Raw genomic sequence first — 19,626 nt, forward strand, 5'->3', positions numbered from 1 at the left:
TTCTTGCACCAGTGCGTTGTCAATGTACTTTGAAAGAACATGTGTCCTTATTTTCACGTATAAACATCTTGAAGTTCTTGAATGAAGATGGATATTGAACCCATACCATTTTTGTAGCACGTCCTCTTCATATGCATGTCTTTCTCAAGTTTATATGAACAGCTTATAAAGCTCGCACGAGCATGAACATCAAGACTATGATTATATTTGACATGAGGAATCGATGGACATTGACAGAGATCTCAGGGTACATCTCAAGGTTGATAATTCCAAATTCATTACCAAATTTGAATCTAAGTTACACATCATTCATCAAGTCATAGGATTTTTCTGCTCATTTATGTGAGTGAAGTTTTAAAAAAAAACCATACATAACGTATGGCGGCGTGGAGTTAGCACAATCCTCCTCGAAATTTTATAAACATAGGAGAACGTGCCCTTCCCTCATTTCCCAAATAGCACTTTCGATATCAAAAGTGGACTAAAACACCTTTAGGATTGAAGGTGGCCATTAGTCCTACGTATTGATTCATGATACAAAACTCATTTTCAAATGTGGTAAATGAATTTATAATTTTCTAATTTGCGAGGTACTTTTGAATCCCCATCGAACATAAGAACATGCTTCAAGCTCATCGATTGTTGCAGGTGTCAGTCTAGCATTGCTTCTAAGTATGCTTTCATTCAAATTTATGTTCATTCAAGTATTTCAAATATTCTCTACACTACACGAAGTATGCTTCCCAAGCACTCACACAACACAGTAAAAGAATTAAAAATAATAATCTTATTTTGCAAGCTTCAGAGAATGGAGTGCACCTGGTTTTGATGATGATGTGTGTGTGTGTGTGTGTGTGTGTGTGTGTGTGTGAGAGAGAGAGAGAGAGAGAGAGAGAGAGAGAGAGAGAGAGAGTACATGCTTGTGTTTATGCACGAAGACATCTTGTGCATGAGGTAGTTGGGGATTCTCAAGCATATACAAGCTTGCAAAATGTACCCGATGGATACGACATGGTGCACCTAGCCATGGACCCCACTACAAGGAAGGGGAAACCACCAAGCCCTTCCAGAGACCTCCAAAGACATTTTAGGAAGCACCAAGCCCTTCCAGAGACCTCCAAAGACATTTTAGGAAGCACATAAATAACATAATTTCAACAGATTTTAAAAAAAGCACAAGCAAGACAAATTGAGGTTTCTAAAACGTAGTCAGGGTATGCCCAAAAAAAACACACAACAACTACGATGAGAAAAAAGCATTGAGAAATTAGGGTTTTGGGGGCCAAGGGAAACCTCACGATGTTGGTTGAGAGAGAGAGAGAGAGAGAGAGAGAGAGAGAGAGAGGGGGGGGTTGTATGTGCACGTGCACGTGCAAGAGTATGTTTTTTCAAAGGGGGCAATGACTAACCTGGGATGTTAAGGGAGTTGACGGACGGGTGGCAAATAGTGATGAGCGCCAGAGCCTGTAGAACATTCCACCAGATGTTAAAAAGACCTAGCAGCAAAGAGTTGACTAGGACAGCCATGGCCATCCGTGTCGTGTCGTGGCCCCCCCTCATGAGGACCAACTCCAAACAAGCTAACGGTTAGGAACCTCACAAACTCCACTTACACCTCCTCCACTTGCGAAGTGCGCTTGTTGGAGCAGGCTCCTAAGCCCATGGTGATGCCATAGATGTCCTGGTCGGTGGCGATGGCTCTCTCCACCCACAAGCGGGACTCATCGACAACAGCAACTTTGCATCCAGGCTCGTCCAGCACGATCTTCACTTGGGGGGACCTACCCACTATTGCAATGCTGCAGATGGTAAGTTTACTTCTGTCTAAGATGATGGACTGTGTAGCTTTGTGGTCAACGATAAGGGACATAAAAGATGCTACATGATCCATGCCGCACTACGACAAGAGAGAGAGGACGATTGGACGAGGAAAAGTGGAAGAGTCTCTAATTGTAGAATTACTTCCGAGCATTGCTTTCTTTAGCGTGCACCCGGAGTGTTTTATTTTTTAAGAGGATGATGGGTGTGGGCGTCAATGTGAAGGATACTTTTTTGTCAATATGAACAAAGTTGTCAAGTGAAGATAAGGTTGACATATAGACTAACATAGTGTGTAGACTAACATAGTGAGCTAATGCTAGCTGGAAAACTCAAAAATAAAAGTGTGTGAGACCAAGCTGGCGTATATATATGTGTGTGTATTTGCAAGTAAATTGTGTCTCCAGACATAGCTCATTGGAGCTTACCATGAGACTTGAACACAATAGCCCAAGAAGGCTTTGGAGCAATCCCCTTTCCTTGCTACCCCATGTGACCAGCAAACATGAGGGTCTTGTACTCTCTTTTCCCATCGTCATCCACAGTTATATAGCTCGGAGGTATGCGCGATGTGTCTATGAAATGACTGGGAATTCTAACAGGCATGAAGGCTCGCTGATTCGCCCCCACCCAAATGTGTGCAGAATGCTAAAGTTGTATGCCTGCCAGTTGCCTTGCCCATCAAACACGTAGAAGGCCACACTCAGCTAGCTTGCCCCTGATCCTCTTGACGTGTAAGTGGCAAATCTTTGACCAATACTCGCATTTCTATTCGTCTGAATGAATTGCCTGATTATCTTCCTCAGCCCATCACAACCCACAAGGTGCAGACCTTGCCATAGCCCCCCACCTGCAGCTTCTCTACCCGCACGCCAATCTCTTTCCAATCCTCTACTGAGCCTACCAATACAAAAACTGTAGTCAAAGTACTGCTTCATGTCGGCGACACTAGCAACGATGGTGTCGTTGTGGGTGGTGGTGGAGAAGCGAGGCAACAGCCAATCACAGAATGTCGGGTCCTTGAGGTTTTCTCTAAGCTCATGTTATGTGCAAAGCGCCCGTAATCAGGGACTAGTCGGAGTGTGCAAGCTCGCTATTGTAAATGGGACTAGTGGAGTGGTTAAGGGAATTGTGAGAACAAAAATTACAAATTAAAAGTGTAAACCTTAATAAATAAAATTAATAAACAAAATAGATGGAGAACATAGAAAAGAAATTATCGTCGACACACAAAATTGGGTTGAATCTCCCCTGAGTGAGAGTGGCTCTTGTACCACTCACCCTATTTATATGTGTTAGAAAGCTTACTTTTCAAAAAGATAACTCCAAAAACAAAGCACAAGTACTTTTGAGTTTTTGAACATAAAAGTTCTTACAAAAATATAGCAAGCTATAAATATAAAGTCTTGGGCTTGCCAAAAGTATAAAATACTAATTGATATTTTACAAAGGTTTAAGGTCTTAGCCTTACAAAAATATTGATTCCAAAATACGAAACCATAAAAAGGGTTCACATGTTTTCCAAAATATATCATAGTGGTCCAACAAATGTTCCACTCACAATCAACACATAATCCATCACTCAATCATCGCCTTCATCCAAAATGATATTAGTGAGTACATATAGCCGATTAAATACATTAATCTTGACTATATTATACTAGCGCACACAGCTAATTAAACACATTAATCCTAGTAGATATCATACCAGCACATACAACTGATTAAACACACTAATCTTGGTAGATGATATAAATAAAAGACACATCCAAAATAAAAGATCTCAAAATAAAATAATGGGCATCTCCAAAGAGGTTATAACTAACGGAAATACGTAAAAAAAAATTAGTAAAAAAGAAAAAAGAATAGGTTAATAAAGTAGAACCAAGGAAAATGGAAGGAAGGAGAAAAAGAAATAAGTAAATTAATAGTAAAACAAGTAGAGGAAATAAGAAGATAGAAAAGTAGTAAGAAGAGAAGAAACAAAATAAGGAAAAATGGTAAGAAGAGAGGAAAACTCACTCGCCATAGCCATCATGCACGAGAGAGCCACACTCGACTTATCGGCTTTGGAGACACAATTTGTGCTTACCCAAGTACTTATCAAGGTTGAATCCCTAGCTACCTAATCATTTGGCAATAGTCCTCCTCCTTGCTTGCATCCGCGTGGCATTTATTCAAAGGGATGGACTGGACATATCTATCTCTCACAGTAAGCAAGTAAAGGCTTTGCCATGGGTTTCTAGTTTTGTGCAAGCTCTAATGTGGATGCTTGTAATTTCACATTAGACCATAATCACTACACAGTGGGTTTGAGGCAGTTCTTGTACATGTGGTCTATGACTATAACTAGTCCTCATCATAGAGTGGTCACTCAAGGATTAGGACTAGTCCTAGGGTAGAGTGGTCACTTTACCACACGACTAGTCCTTGGGTAGAGTGGTCACTTTACCACATGACTAGTCCTCGAGTAGAGTGCTTGTCGTCTTATAAATAGCCAATTTCTCTCATCCAAGAGTTCACTTTTCTTCTTGTTGGACTTTGATGTAGATGTGATAAATTATGGTTTAGATGGTGTCCCTTCTAGTTTTTTATGGGAGAGGAACACCCATGAAGTTAGGGCAACATTGCTTAAAGGACATGTTCTTGGGCATAAAGTCCATTCTACAAAATGTTGTATCTCTAAGTCCCTCTCAATCAGCAGACTCTCTTTATAGAGCAAGCAAAGAATCTCTTTAAAGAACCAATCAAACTATCTTTAGAGATCCAGTCAGACTCTATGTCCCTCTTAGTCAACAGACTCTCTTTAGAGAACCAATCTTGTTCATCGCATCTAAGTGGAAGTACTCTAAGTCCCTCTTAGTCAGACTCTCTTTAGAGAACCGGTTTTGTTCATCACATCTAAAGTGGAGGTACTCGACTCCCCTTCCAATTATTGGCGTAGTCTACAAAACCCCATCTAGTTCAGTATCTTAGGTATCCAATAGTAATTTCTTCTAGTTCCCTATCTTGAGTGAGTGCTTTCCTCAAGGCATTGAAGTCAACCTTATCTTTGGGTTTTAGGGTCAAAACCACTAGCCTATCCTTCCCAAGAACTGTGAGGCCGAAGTCACCTTGGTCCTCAACATGCCTAAATGCTTCAAATATCTTATTAAACATTTTCATATAAAGAATCAAGCCATATTCATCCTATTTTCTCATTAAACATTTTAAGATGAGAAATTAGGTCAGAAATAGACCAAATTCATCCTATTTTTAAGATGAGAAATTAGGTCAGAAATAGGCCAAATTCATCCTATTTTTTCATTAGCTTTGTTCTTTCAAGGGCAAAGGGAATTAGGTCATAACATTAATCCGATTTTCTCATTACCTTTTCTTTCAAGGACCCTAGGTGGCGAGCACTAGTGCACATTCATGCAATTGGAGTGCATTGTTTATGACGGTGGAGTGTATGTGGCACAGTGGTGGATAGTATCCCATTGGTTGTGGAGCATATGGGTCCAAAGGTGGATATTATCCCATTGGTGGTGGAGCATATGGGTCCAAAGGTGGATATTATCCCATTAGTGGTGGAGCATATGGGTCCAAAGGTGGATAGTATCCCATTGGTGGTGGATAGTACTATGTATGGTGGCGGAGTGTATGCACCTAAGCCATCAACTCTGGACAAAACGCTAGATAAGGAAAAATCACAAACTCAAGTGGCTACACCATCTTTGATTGTTTGCCACCCCTCTAACACTTCAACGCCAAGAGTGGAGACAGGCAGTGTGGTCCCCAAGGCTCCGCTTACTTTACCGAAGAGTACATACAAATGGGTCCCAAAAGCTTCGTTAACAGCTACCTCTATTGCTCAATCTCATTCAGACAAGAAGCCTCGTAGTAGGAAAGCAGCTACCCGCCCTAGAAAAGGCAAGGTAACATCACATTGGATTCCTAAAATATTATTAGCAGCCCAAGGGTACTACGAAGGGAATGACCAGATTTGGGTCCCTAAACATAAGCTGAATTCCTCTGCATCGCCTGTAAAATCTTGTAAGCCAAATGTTGCCACCCCAACGACAATTCAAGACCGTGGTAAGGGAAAGGTAACGAAGTACTCCACACCACTTCTTCCAGAGCTAGTTTGGATTCCCAAACGATATCAATCGATACCACCTAGCTCACGGGGGGAGTCACAGGAAGCTTCTAGCTCCTCATGCCATTCACACGTTGATATAGAAGTTTCTGCACGCTCTACACCTACCCTTGTCAATACCCACCAAGAAACCAATGAGTCTACGTCTCCCCTTGTAAATTTATCGTCGGAAGCAATATCCTCCGTTCGTTCACTACCATCTCTGCAACTTGATGTGGCCACAAGGGTCATAAAAAGCTATCTGTCCACATCACCACCTATAACCCACTGGACTAATTAGTTCCAAGGGGCTACAACATCATTGCAAAAAAAATGATCTGCCCAAGGAAGGGGGGAGCATGTACTCACGTTCAACATTCTATTGCTTCCTCTCTAACCTTCTCCCCTGACCATGTAACTTCCAAATTCGAGGGAATGTATATATATAGCTTCATACACAAAAAAGAAAAGAAAAGAAAATATATATATATATAGTAAAAAGAGCAAGAGCACATTAAGAGGAGAGTTATCTGCACACAATTAGAAACAAGATTGACCTGTCTTCATGAACCTACTGATGCTATATCTGTGTTTGCAGATATGGCAGATGCACGAGCATCACACACTTCATCCACTCCCACCTTTGGTGAGAGGTATCATCTGTACCTTTCTCAAATATTTCACATGTGCTATCCTGTAATTAAAACCGAATATGGTCATATAGATATACTAGCCAGCGAGGAAAATGTTAAGGAATTAGAATGGCTAATTCGCCTATTGACCATGACTGACCCCTACTCCGTAGAGGACGTATCCCCGATAGCCCAAGTCTTTACTTTTCCACAGGATGACTATCCTCGCATAGTTACATTCTTGACGAGTCTATGTGGATGGAGGATGAAGAAGATATATCTGACGATGAATGGACGGATGAGACTCATGGCACTACCGAGGCTGATTTTATTTATTTGGATGATGCAGATAGAGGCTTAGCCTTAGGGCTACAGCCAAAACTCTACAACATCCTCTTACCTTGATCCTCAGTATTAGTGTGGTGACTGGTAGGTAGGTTAGTGTTTTCAAGTTGTTTAAAGTTTTGTGTCCTTAAACGAGTCCTTATTTTTTCCCACTGATGTGCCTCTCGAGGTATAGTGCTTACTAGTTAATTGTACAGGTTGAAAAGTTTGAGGTGCGTTCACTTTCATAGTCCTGGGACTACCGCAATGTTCATACATGGATATCTACATCAAATTGGGCATTTCTCATCGAATCAAGGAGATCTCCAAAATACAGGTGTAATTCTTCGATGCTGCTCACTCTCTTTCATTTTTACTGATTAATTGCATGAACTATAATGCATGACCACATGGAATTTGTCAAGCACTACTTAGTTGTTGAAGTTGCCTAAGGTGCTAGTGTAAATCATTAATTGAGTTTAACCTTATTTTAGAAATTCTTGGGAATGCATAATGTCTTTAGTTAACCTTGGAATATGGTTGTCTTAGGTCTAGGGTTAAAACCATCTTAATGCTTGAACAACCTGGTCGTGTGTGTTGACCTCTAAGACATAGCTTCTACCCCTTTGTCGAAAGGATGTAAGAACGCATGATAATTTGGGAGCAAAAATCCAAAGAGATAAATAAAAAATAAAAAGAAAGGCCTACCAAAAATGGCAATGTATGTCTGTTATGTGCTTTCATGTCGGCCTATCGCCCTATTGACACTTGGTAGGAGAGGAGTATTCCACTCCAGACCTATGCCCTAGGTTGGTATGAGGTAGCCTTGCCTAAGGTGAGCTAGTAGATTCCTAGAGAAGGCCTTGTGGTAAACATGGCACCAGGGTCGATGCTAGTTTTGCTTTAGGGAGGTTGTCATTGTTTGTAAAAATTGTCACAGTATAAAAGAAATAAAGGCAAAAGACTCCTATGACTGATATTTCTTGTGTCGTTAGGCTCATGGAATTAACTTGTTCTTAGAATGGAAACATTGTGGTCATCTGTTTATTTATTGAGCTTGGTAATTTTCCTTGACTTTGGCCACTTGTAGACCTTGATTAACCTTCGACACCTTGCTAACTCTTGAATTACTTTCAATAATTTTAAACTCCTGTTAATTTGCTACACTAGCTCCTTAATGTGACCTCTTAAACTAGGTTCTCATGGCATACTTCCATTGTGGTCTAAAATGTTTGATTTTATTTTTGATACACTCTATATCTTTTGAAGACCAAGCATGCTTTCACTCTACTTCCCTGTTTTGCAGATACAGTCTACCACAACAAACCCTGTCGAGCTTACCATACCATAACTTCCGAGGATGGAATCTACATCAAAAAGGGAGGCATGTTAACCTATGGTGGCAGACATTGAGACGTATTACTTTTTACATCATATAATTATTTTACGTATTCTGAGCCATGGGCTAGGCTTGTCGGCACCACATGTAAAGGGTAAGCGGATTGGGTGATCGCCGATGAGAGGCGCACCTCGAATTTCATCAGGATAAGGGTTAGGATCGACCGGCCATGTGTGGACACCCATGTGTGAATGGCCAGGTCACATATAAAAGTCAAATGTAACCTAAAACCTCTCATTCTCTGAGTGTTGAATATAAGGAGTGCTCTTGCTTCATCTTCTCCATCTCCTTCTCCAGCGTGTGTGTGTGTGTGTGTGAAAGAGAGAGAGAGAGAGAGAGTATGTGTAGCAATGTGTAGCAATCGAGCATTGCGTGGCGGCACGGTGGTAGAGCGGCGGGGCAGCTCCTTCTTCATCGCAGCGCGAGAATCCTTCACAAGACGGCAGTGAGTGAGTGACACACCATTGCTCCCTGTTTTGAGCTTGCTGGTTTCTTGGTTGTGTGCTTGCAGCCATTCGTGGCTGGCACACGGTGCTTGGCAAGTCCCTAGCTCCGACACGTGTGGCAAGAGCCCACACACTCTCTCTCTCTCTCTCTCTCTCTCTCTCTCCTCTAAAATAAAGTAATTAAAAAAGCAAAAAAAATGTTATTTTGGGTGGTGACAATGTGGCACCCCCTCTGTTGCCACATGGCAACATGGGCCTATGTGGCCATACAGCACACCCAATGTTTTTTTAAATGTTTTTTGGTGATGACATGGCACAAAATTCTATGTGGTAATGTGGGCTTGCATTACGAGTCTTACCAAACACCGAGCAACCTTTTCCAAGTGAGGTGAAAATTAGAGCGAAACTTAGCAAACAAACCCCAAAAAATTCACACTGTACGGAACATGACCCACTCTCAATGGGCTCCAAAAAATGAAAAGCTCAACAATATCTGCATTAAATAATAATGTAGAGAGTCCGAGAGAACAAATGTAGAGACTCCATTAATGTAGTTGGATCCCTTGGCGGAGGTGGACATTAAAGGCACCTACTAAGATCCATGGTTTTTAAATACTTGGTTCTACCAACTATTTTCACATTCTTCCACATTTCATCCCTAAACTTGGAAGTGACATCAATATGGCAAGAGATCAATGTTTATGGTGTTCTCTTAATGATAAATATGTAAATTCTAGTGAGGCCTTAATGTGTTTACACCTAGCCATTAGCATTATAAGTTTAAAACATAACTCTTAATAATAAAGATGAAAATTCTATAACACTTTTATTTAGAGTCCAGGCTTAAGAAGAAATTGTGAATGATCATAATCTCTTCAATGATTGTGTCATATTTATATTCCAGGCTCCCAATATGTTGGCCTTTACATTCAAAAAAATGCCATTGGGAGGGGCATGTTTTTTTTGTGAGGCTTCTCTGTCTTTTCCAGTCCCTCTCCAGCCTCCGTCGTCCGACACATAGCAGGCAACTAGAGTATCTTGGCTTGGCCTGGAACTCTTTCACATCTGGCTCACTGCATGCGGCCTGCCTGACGGGCGACATCCCGTCCACTCTCTCCCGCCTCACTAGTCTCCGAACCCCGGACTTCGCCCTCAACAACCTCACAACCTCCGGCACTAGAGCTCTGGAGCAACTCCTTTAGGGTCAAGGTCAAGGTCAAGAGCCCCGTCAACCTCATCGTGTACGAGGATGTGGCCACATAATCATGAAATTCAAAAAAAAACGCTGGCATAGCCTCCTTTAGGGTAGTTTTTTTTTTATGTGGGCCGAATGTATGATTTTTTTTTTTAATGTAAAGGCCAACATATCGAGATCCTGGAATACAATCATGACACGATAATTGAAGAGATCATGATCACTCACATTTTCTTCTTAATCCTTAATCCTGTATCTAAATAAAAGTGTTATAGAATTTTCATCTTTATCAAGAGATATGTTTTAAACTTGTATTGCTAATGGTTAGGTGCAAACGCATTAAGGCCTCACTAGAATTTGCATCTTTATCATTAAGAGAACACCATAAACATTGAACTCTTGCTGTATTGATGTCACTTCCAAGTTTAGGGTTGGAAGAATGTGAAAATGGTTGGTAGAACTAAGTATTTAAAAACCATGGATCTTAGTAGGTGCCTTTAATGTCCACCTCCACATTGATGGGGACTCTCTACATTTGTTCTCTCAGAATCTCTATATTATTATTTAATGCAGATATTATTGAGCTTTTCATTTTTTGGAACCCATTGAGAGTGGGTCATGTTCTGTGCAGTGTAAATTTTTGGGGTTTGTTGCCAAGTTTCGCTCTAATTTTCACCTCGAGCAAAAAAGGTTGCTCGGTGTTTAGTAAGCCTCTGCATTACCACATATGGCATATGCAATCCAATTTTTTAGGTGATGACATGGCACCCCCAATGCCATGTGGTAACGTGGGTGTGCATTGCCATGTGGTATACCCAACCCAATTTTTAAAAGGTTTTGTTTTGGGTGATAACATGGGCATGCATTGCCACGTGGTATACACAACCCACTTTTTTTAAGGATTTGTTTCGGGTGATAACTTGGCACCCAGTGCCACGTGGGCTAAATTACCACATGACACATGCAACCCTTTTTTGAAAAAAAAATGAAGTGATGATGGGGCACTTAGTGCTCCATGGTAATGTGGGCCTCAATTGCCATATGGTATACACAACCCTTTTTTTTCAAGATTTTGAGTGTGTGTATGTGTATGTGTGTGCATGGAAATTTTCTCCAAGAGTTGGGGTGTTTCAAAAATTTAGGGCAAGGAAATTTAAAGGGCCTATAAGGGCAATTTTTAAATAGAGGTGGGGTTCATTTTAAAGGTGGACTATGTGTACGTATATATGTGTATGTGCATATGTTACCATATGTAGGGAGTGTACACATGCAAGCATGGGTATGTGTATGTGCTATGTGCACGTAGGTGCATGTGCATGTTTTTTAAATTTTTATTGTTTTTAGTTTTGTTTTGGGTTTCAAGTTTTTAATCATTCCCGCATATATGTGTACAATTAATAGGAAACACTATGTTACATATATGTGTACAATTAATAGGAAACACTATGTTACATATATATAATGGGGTCTTAAGTTTTTAATCATTCCCATATATATGTGTATGTACAATTGTTGATAGGAAGTGCTATGTTACATATATACAATAGGATTTTAAGGTTTTAGCTTATCGTGTGGCCTCACCCCATTGACCAAAGAGGTGGAGGTCGCTTGCTCATCCATGATGAAAGACTTGACATTACTACTATTAGCTTTGTTAACACACTTGATTGAGCTTTATCTTTCTGGTTCTAGCTCTAGCAATAAAAGTATAGCCAAGCTTGCACTATTGGATATAGGAGAAAGTAGGAACTTAATGTCCTATGAGACTTGGATCTCATTAGGCAAACCAATACAAAGGAATTACTACAAAAAACTATCAACAAATGTGAAGGTTTTATAAAGCTTAATTTCCACATGAACTCTTATCTTGTGGAAGGTAGTTTCTTTTTTATGATTGTAGGAACTATGCTAGAAGAAATCATACTTGGAAGATGATGAATTGCCAAACATAATCGCAACATTAATTGGAGAGTAAGGATCATGACAATTAAATTTGAGCAACAAACCATGAATGTTCTTCTTGCAAAAGAAGAACCAAGAAAAAACTCCTCAGAGATCCAAAAAATTTGATTACCTTATAACAAATAGGTCTAATCATGCCGGTAAGTTCAATCATCCTTGTTCATAAGCTCTAAGCCTCATCGAAACGACCCTTCCCAACCTTTTCTAGAGCAGAGGCCCACAAGCCAAAAGCAAACCTAAGGAGGTGAAGCCCAAGCCAAAGAGAAGGAGGAAAAGGAGAAACTACAAAAGAAACAAAAAAACATTCAAGGATAATCCAAACCTTGCTGCCTTCAATCCCCATAGGTAAACTTTAGCAAGTATGGGTAGTACCAACTCATTTCAGCATTTATACCCAAAAACCATGGTCAAAATACCAAAGAAAGTGTGGATTCCAAAAGCTAGTATACCAAACCTATAATGGGGATAGCAAGTGACAAGCTAGTATGGATCACAAAGACAAGGAGAAGTTGTAAACTAAAGAATGATCTAGCCACACAAGGTTGGATAGCAATAGAACACTCCTTTCAATCCTAAGGATGAATACTAATCTAGGTGCCAAAGATGAAGCCAAAAAGTTACCACCAATAGAGTACCATAACTGCACTAGTTGAGCTTGATATCTCGGCACTCCCCTTGATCAAGGAATTTGATAAGGTTTTGCAAGAGGCTCTTTGCGTTGATTTAGTGCGAGCTCAACTCCATACCCTGCACTCCAAGTAAGCTCCTGGACCTACATAGCTTCTCTGTACCCAATACCTTTGTGAATATGTTAGCTACCTGACCCTCTATGTTGACATAAACCAAATCCACATCACCTACTTCTACCTTCTCTGTCACAAAATGATAATGCACCTCAATGTGTTTTGTCCTAGCATGATACACTAGGTTACTAGCCAATTGTATGCTACTCATGTTGTCACAATAAATGATAACAATCTTATCCATAGACTCACTCATATTTACAACAATTAGGTTCTGTAACCAAGCTACCTCACATATTACCATAGCAGTGCCAATGTACTCACTTGACAAAGAAAATGTAGGCTACTTCTTGCTACTCCAACTAACAGCATCACTCCCAAAAGAAAACATAAAGCTGCTAGTAGATATCCTAACTAAGATACTAGCACCTAATTTACATCTGTGTACCCATGTATTTGTACTCTAACCCAACCTCATAGAAAAGTTCATAACATATTGTGGACTTTATGTACCTAAGTATCCTCCTAACTACATCTAAGTGGTGTGGCTATCTTGAGGCCTATATAAATTGACTCACCAATCCAACAGTATAACACAAATCTAGCCTGGTGATAGTCATTTAATAAATCAAGCTCCCTTATGCATCTGTACATATTAGATATTGGAGGCAATTCAAGCATGAAATGACTAGAAGTTGTCCACATGGAAACATGGGAAGTCAAAGAGCCATATATAGGCTAGAATTGCACCCTGTCATAGTCATCTCCCTCAGCTGGTATTTTTAGGGGGTAGCACATCGGGAGGTGGCAGCTCGATGGGGGGTTTGTTGCTATAATGCCCAAGGGGTGGTGGTGGTCGTGTCTATGGTGGTGCATTGCCCAAGATTTACCATCTTCCCTTCCTCTCCTCTCTCTCTCTCTCTCCAACCATCTCACATATCTTTGTTGCTTCTCTCTCTCTCTCTCTCTCTCTCTCTCTCTCTCTCTCTTTATATATATATATATATATATATATATATATATATATATATATATATATCTTTTCTCACTCGCTCTATATACACTTAATTTTATGTCTCTTTGCTTCTTTCTCCCTTGTCTCACTCTCCTCTCTCTCTCTCTCTCTCTCTCTCTCTCTCTCTCTATATATATATATATATATATATATATATATATATATATATATATATATATATATATATCTTTCTCTTTGCTCACTCTCTCTATCATCCTCTCTCTCTCTCTCTCTCTCTCTCTCTCTCTCTCTCTCTCTCTCTCTCTCTACATATATATATATATATCCTTCTCTTTGTTCACTCTCTCTCTCTCTCTCTCTCTATCTTTCTCTTTTCTCACTCTCTCTATCCTCCCTCTCTCTCTCTTTATATCCTTCTCTCATTGCTTACTCTCTCTTTCCTCCCTCCTCCTTATCTATGTGACCCTTAACCCTCTTTCTTCATCTATTTCATTAGTAGTCTATCACTGTGTCTCCCTCCTCCCAACTCATTTTTTTAATCCTTCTTATCATTCATTTCTCAACACAGTACACTTAACTTATGTTTTGTATACAAATCCTTCGAGTCTACAAACTTAACACTACCTTATTCATCCACCTTATTCATCCACACAATACAGAAAATGTCAATTCTTTATTGCTTTATATGACATGTTGAGCACAAACATTTTTGAAACTATCAGTGATATCTTATTGCAAGACCCCAACATGCATTGCTCTCACCCTCTCTCTCTTTTTTCATATGTAGAATAAGATCATGGCATAAACATAAACAATTGTTAAACCTAATCACTTGAATATTTGTAAACAAATATGTTCATTGCACTACAATGACATCTTCATCAAGACACCCTCCACAACGTCCTCTTTGGGATCAATACAAACAATGTTCAACCTAATTTGTGCGCTATCATAGTACAATCTCCACATCCTGCATAAAGCTCTACTATCATTTGCCCTTCTTTTGCATGACGCTTCAAAAGTCATATCCACGTTGATATCCACCTGCAAAGAAAACATTTCTCTAAATTCCACATAATATGCAACACCCATAATTTGGAGAACCTATATAATTATACGATACCTTGCCATGTTGTCCCATCTGGGCGTCTTCCCTAGCGCATCGTGGTGCAAGGATCAATGATATAATCAGGCAAGAAAGGTTGTGCATGGTTTATTCCAACTATGCTCATGAGGTAGGGTATATGTATGCACGAGTATAAGATGATTTATCGTAATAGAAAGTGATATTCAATGGCTACCTTTTATGAGAATCATAAGCACCTCTATGGTTAGTGTTGCTTACCTCTTGTGCAAATGCCTTTCCAATCTACATTGTACACTGCACATTCACCATGGTGTCTGATGCAAAGCCACATTGCTCCGCCTACACTATCATGGTTGTCACTTGACACATAGTACTAAGGCCTAGACATAAAACGTGAGAATTTGCACCCAACGTATACACAATAACACTTAATCTCTTAATGATGAAAAATTTCCTCTTGATCACTCACATGTATAGAGATTTCATGATGGGACAATGTCATCGGGGTCGCTATAAATAGGACCTCCTATGGGCAACCTCACTACAATACAATCACACGTTGTGCTTGTATTGACATCTTTAATATTAAAGGTTCGGTTTTCCTCTTTCACAACTTGTAACATATCAAAAAGATGTACTAGCTCCTCCGGACACTCGTGCTTTTAAATTACACGGCATATCTTCAAAGGATCCACAACAAATGCCCTCACCTTTGGAGAATCATATCTTGCTACACCATGTTGAGAAGAGCTACAGATGAATTGTCATTGCACGATATTAAAGATACACATTTACAGTCCTTAGACGTGTTCACAATTGATTAGTACACTTGTCAGCATTGAGGCTTCTATAATAGTAGAGAAACTAGCACTTTGATGTTACAACACGTTCAAAACACTAAGGATTGGTGTAGAGGGCGTATGACGAGAGACTCCTACAAAGCACATTTTGTAAGTGCATACACTACACATATACATTACATTATTGTTACTAATTAGTAAAATTATACCTGGAAAATTTATTTGTATTGGTGTCATAACACCTAGGCTAGGTGGATTATTATATCAAAATGGTGAATTTGGCACTTCACATCTTGCCAAGCTTATCTAGATCCATAACTTGTTCATACAGAGTGCATAAAACTAAATCATGTACATTAGTATCCAAACTATTTAATAATAAAACTAATCAATCACGAGTAAAAGAGTGCCCTGCCTGTGTTGTTGCATGACCCACTTCATCAACTTTTGGGGTTACCTCGATCCTTCGAGTGCTATCCTCAGAATCTCTTTTGTCATACTCTGATGTAGAGACATTAGAGTCATCTTCTTCCCCTCATGACTTTGATTCTTCCTCTTCCTTCGTGGCATCCTTCTTTGGCACTTTTGCCCCTTCATCATCATCATCCTCTTCATCTTCATCAGCTCCTAGATCTTCCATAATCCCTTTACCCTTGTCTTAAAGATGTGATTGGTTACGTAGAATTCGAGTCTTCACAATATAAATCACGATTTGAAAAGATATAAGATAGTACATACCATCTTTGATTGCTTTAATTTACAAGCCGAAGTGTACATCTCCTTCTCGCTCTTGGGAAATTTTCCATTTGGAAAGTCAAGGAATAATGGGCATCTCTTATATATCCCTGCATCCCAAAGTTCTCGATGTTACTGTTGTGTATACATTGTGCTCTCATGTCGTGGATTGCACCACTCATTTATGATGGTAGGCATAGCTACAATATATTTCTCAGCATGGCACTTACGAATCCATCTACATATACTTGTTTCTATTCAGTTTATGAACATAAGAGCACAATAAAGTAGTAAATAGTCTTTCTAGAATATTACGTACCTAAATAAAGCACTTTTTTTTTGCTTTGATGACAACAGGGTTTGAAGCTACCATGCCTTATTTTTTCAGGGACCCCACCATTTCCTCAAACAACTTCCCAAAATACAATCTCTTGAGATGGGCGAGGTCCTCCTGAAATGTTTCTAGAAAAAATATTTTGTACTTATCTGTTATTTCTACAAAGACCACCACACCTTGTGCTCCAATCTCGTGCCATATAACTTTTCTTAGCCAATCCTTGAATATACTTGCATTTGCTGCATTGCCATTGAAATTGTTTATTAATACAAAATACAATGCTTTGTATATATCAAGAAAATAAAGGAAGTAACTATTACTTACTTTTTTGGATTTATAAGTCCTTGAGCCTCTGCGAATCTCCATCAATCAAAATATCTAAAATCATTGCTTTCTAGTCATTTGGCAATGAGCTATGTGCTAAGGTATATAGCCTATCCTCAATCAAAAAATATGGTTTCTCATCCCAATTTACTTGCACTAGTTGTCTATAACACAACACCAAAATCAAATTTCAACATTAAAACCATAATATGTTGTTGTCTACCAAAAAGACAAAGAGGGAAGAGTATAGGCTTTCTTACACAAAGAAACCTTCTCCTTGTGCAGGGTTTGCAATTACAACTAGCCGTCTAGTAGCATGCCTCCACTTTCTCTTATCTTTATAAAATGCAGTTCTCCATTTATCTTTGAACCCATTTACGGGCAAGCTATCTACTAGGTAGCTCTGCGAGGTACTCATCCTATTAGTCACAAGTCATTAGTTTGACAATATATAAATGTTAATCATATATTGCAAATGTTAGAAGGTAAAAGATTGCAACTGGAATACTATTTGGGATAGTTATGAATGCTTACAATTGTACCAAGATAGGCAACCCTTTTTTTCTGCATCGAGACATACCTTGTTCATCGATCTTGTGTGTGCTTCATAATCATTTCTTTATTTGCTAATCTAAGCGCCCTAATGAGGCACACTTTTTCCATAAGAGATGACGAAACATAGCCCACTTCATTCATCCTATGGCAAACAAATTATGAGTTATGAAGAAAGATAAAACATATTGCACTTGGACCTTCTTAATGTTGAAATATACAAGTGAATAGGGTGTGTGCGGGAACAAGCCCTTGGCAAGAGGCTGTAAAAGAGAATCTGTAAATGTGAGAGAAGCTGTGAAAAGGTGAGAAGTATCTACTGGGAGAGAATAAGGGGTAGCATGAGGAAATTTAGGAGGTGTGGAGATATTCTGGGAGAGGTGGAGAGAATCAAGCAAAAGAGGTGGAGTGAATCAAGGAGAAATCAGTGGGATTAGATGCTTGGATACTCTATAAATTGAGGCATTGGCCTAATGAGAATTTACTGGTTTTTTATTATCCATGCTTACATTAAGCTATTAATTAATTTCTCACTAATCACATCTTAATTATCATCTAATCTCTTTTCTAATGATGTTGATTCTAGCATTTGATCCAACAAAGCTCATCACATTGCTACAAATTTAACATGGTATCAGAGCCTAGCCTAGAATCCATCAAATTAATGAGCCCATTATCTTGCTAATCACCTAGCTAATCAAGATTAGTAGATAATTAAGTTTTTTTTCCTCTTTTTCAATTAGCCTGGAGGAGCTCTCTCTCCCTTCATACATAAAATTGGCCCAAACCACTTTAGCCACACATATCCACAAGCCTTGTGCTTCAGCCCATCAAGAGAAACAAGCAAACCGCCAACGCAAGCTGCTGAAAATCGCGAATCTGCAGGCACCTTTTTTTCGAGGAAAAAATGAGATCTTGTCTACTCCAGATGAAATGGCTCTAATTCCTCTTGGCCCTGGGGGTTTTCAAGGGTGCTCTACAAGCTGATGAAGACAGATTTTGATTTGATCAAGTCTACAGTGAGATCCAAGCTGGTGAAGGATAGATTTTGATTTGATCAAGTCTACAGTGAGATCCAAGCTCTTCATCAAATCTGCAGGTGACTTTGGTAAAATAGAGATTAAGCATTCAATGTTTAGTCAAATCTTGTGTTTCTTGGCTTAATCCTCTACTATACTAATTGCTATTGATGTCCTTGAAAGGATTTGAGCTCATTTAAACTCTAAGGCCTCAGATCTGGACTCCCTGCATACTTTGTTTTTTGCACACAAAATAGAGGATTAATTTGCTAAAAATCAATGATTAATCAACACTAATCACTATATTTTGGTACAATTGAGGGTTCAAATTAACCATTAGGTATCTGATACAGATCCCTATAACTTCAGATTGCAATTCAGAGATGGTTTGATGCTCCAACCATTCCGTACAAATTTGTTACCCTTGATTTAATGTAATTTCTAGTAAAATTATGCTGATAAATTTGTGGTAATCATCATCTTGCATTTACCCCTTGGTTAGTGCCTGCAAATCACACTCAAATTCAAGATTATTCACAGTCAGAGTTGCATTTGGGAATGTGCATAAGAATGAACGCTATATGCATTATGTATTGGGCACATTACATCATTGTAAAAATGGGATCAGACACTACCCTTGTCCAGAATAAGGCAAGAGGCAAGACCTCCCACATAGATTTGGGTTTGCATTGCATAATGACACAAGATAAACATCAAAAGCCCAAAAGAATTGTCAACAATACATTAAAACATGTTGCTCACATCATGGAGCAAGAACTGACGGTCAAGCTCATGGCCCCAGCCCCATGAAAGAAGAAGAACATCTCTTTTCCAAGAGGAAGATCAACACCGAGAAGAAGAGCTAGAGGAAGCATTGAAGGAAGACATGGACAGGTGAAGAGAAGCTGCCACAACAAGAAGACTGAAAGAAGAGGAAGACATGGACGCGTGAAGAGAAGCTGCCACGACAAGAAGACTGAAGACAAGAGAAGATGTGAGGCTCCAAGAAGTGAGGAGCCATGTGAAAATCTCTAAGAGAGAGAGAGAGTGAGAAACCCCACAACCCAATGTAACCTGCCCCAACAAAGTAAAACCACCTTTGAGCCACCGAGGATGTAGGCCATGTGGTAGATGTATGTGTGAGCACTTTAGTCAAGGTC

At 39.4% G+C, this 19,626-nt stretch overlaps 1 pseudogene; it reads right to left on the reverse strand.

Annotated features, from left to right (window-relative positions):
* Positions 1 to 2,232: 2,232 nt before the first annotated feature.
* On the reverse strand, positions 2,233 to 9,974 carry LOC147623451 (uncharacterized; annotated as a pseudogene).
* Positions 9,975 to 19,626: the final 9,652 nt, after the last annotated feature.

Source organism: Cibotium barometz, chromosome 27, assembly GCF_041138505.1.
Source record: "Cibotium barometz isolate CiBa-2024 chromosome 27, ASM4113850v1, whole genome shotgun sequence".
NCBI classification, from domain to species: domain Eukaryota; kingdom Viridiplantae; phylum Streptophyta; class Polypodiopsida; order Cyatheales; family Cibotiaceae; genus Cibotium; species Cibotium barometz.